The sequence below is a fragment of the Pundamilia nyererei genome, unplaced genomic scaffold (genome assembly GCF_000239375.1).
Source record: "Pundamilia nyererei isolate P.nyererei 1_Seehausen unplaced genomic scaffold, PunNye1.0 scaffold00257, whole genome shotgun sequence".
Lineage (NCBI taxonomy): Eukaryota > Metazoa > Chordata > Actinopteri > Cichliformes > Cichlidae > Pundamilia > Pundamilia nyererei.
Window position 1 is genome coordinate 499,796 of NW_005187658.1, and position 2,127 is coordinate 501,922.

Consider the following 2,127-nt stretch of genomic DNA (forward strand, 5'->3'; position numbering starts at 1 on the left):
CCAAAGCACAGAAACAGTCGCCTGAAAGGCGCTTTATATTTTAAAGTAAAGACCCCACAGTAATACAGAGAAAACCCAACAATCATGTGACCCCCATGAGCTCAAAACAACATACTGAAACAGTTATTCATCACTTGGTTGCTTCAATACAACTAGGGCTGGGTTTTTATAATCGATTTATCGATTAAAATCTATTCTGGCTTGGATAACGTAAAATCGATTAATTAAAATCCTGAATCGATTTTTTAATATAAATTTATTTTGCCCGAAATGCCAGAATCTCAGGTGACATCTCACAAAATTTCAAGAACCACCAAACAGCTAAGACAGTAAATGAGAGCAGGAACACGGCTTCTGCACAAAGACGTAAACACACAGCGCGACCCGCGGACCAGAATCAGTGAGATGTCGCTTTTCTCACGGTCGGGGCTGAAAGCCGACAGCTCGCTGATTCTGATGTGTCGGCGGGTCCGTGTGTTCACGCCCTTTATGCGCTGATTCTAAAGCTGTTAGTTTGATGCCTCGAACCAGCAGCAAAAGAAGATCCAAACTATGCTTCACATAAACATCGTCATGTATTCACTCTGACTTTCACTGTTTTGCTTCGACCACGATGCACAGCTCTCTCTCTGTACTTCAAGAACAGTTTCCCGTCTAAAAATCTGTTTTCTTCATTATTCGCTTGCTTGTTACGCACAGGTCTACCGTTGTTTACAGGCTGTCGGCCGACTTTTATTTTTTTTCTCGTTTTACATTCTTCCGAAAAGAAAACCTAATTTCTGCTGTTCAATACTGAACAAATTTAAACTTTTTAAAATTATGCAAAATGCTCAGCCGTGTCTCTAATAAAGCCGCTGTAACTTCAGATTACAATCATGTGTTCATTAATGGTTTTCTTTCGTTTTTGATGTACTGCAGAATATTTTAATAAAATCCAGGCCAGGAAAATCACCTCCATGTTTTTCTGTGTTTTATCTTCAGCTACTTTGACACAAAGGCCTCGCTGTGATGCTCACACCTTTGATAAAGTCTTGCGTGTGTCAGCTTCCTTTTTATAGATACAAAAATATGTAAATGTGCTGATCTGAATTATAATATTTCTGTCAAAATTTCCCAAATTCAAATCAAATAGAATCGAATCGATTCGGGACCTTGTGAATCGGAATTGAATCGATTCTAGAAATCAGTGACGATACCCAGCCCTAAACACAACCCTTGGGCACATGTATGCGGACGTTTCGTGGCTGTTTGGACCTCGCTCTCTCTTCACCGATCAGGTCTGGCTGTGGTAGCAGCTTTAAACCCAGGCTGATGGAGGGGCCCAGTCTGGATCACATTCCTGCATTTTGTAGGCTGCTTTTCCTACAAGCCACCGTGAACAAAGCAGCCAAGCAACGAATTCAATTCAAATTAAGACTTATTTGTCACCTACATCAACAATTATGTTGTGATAAATGACGCATTAACTGCAACAGCAGACTGACCTCTGTGTGAATGCTTGGAGCAGACTAACCTGTGAGCTGGAGTGCTCTGGGACGTTACATTTGGTCTTCGAATGGCTGTAATCCAGGCCATCCATCAGCTCTTTGTTACTACGGAAACGTGGCTTCCATGATGTAATCTGATAACAATGATCTCTTTACCCGTCGGCTTCCTGTGGCCGTCATGTGACCGGCTATTGCACCCATATGGAAAAGATTTATATGAATCTTATAAAGTTTGTATCTGTCTGTGTGAAACTTGTATGAAAAGCATACAAGAGTGAAAACAGATAAGATCCCTTGAAAAATGATATAATGGAACTTGTATGTTTTGGATACTAAAACAATGTATGAAAGTAGTAAGAACGTGGCCACTTTCATGAGTAATCACATAAGTTTTTACTATTTCTTTTCCATATGGACAGTTAATAACACAACAGCTTCTTGCCATTCTTTGTGTTTCTTTTCATCGCTGTGTGACTGCTTCCATATGAAAGCTTGCGTGCTCTAGTACCGCTCGCCACTCGTACCTACAATCCTTTGCGGTTTTACCCCGGAAATGACATCACGTGCTCAGTGTCTATATGCAAGTGCTTTGGTGACATCCATCCATCCATCCATCCATCGTCATCCGCTTTGTCCGGGG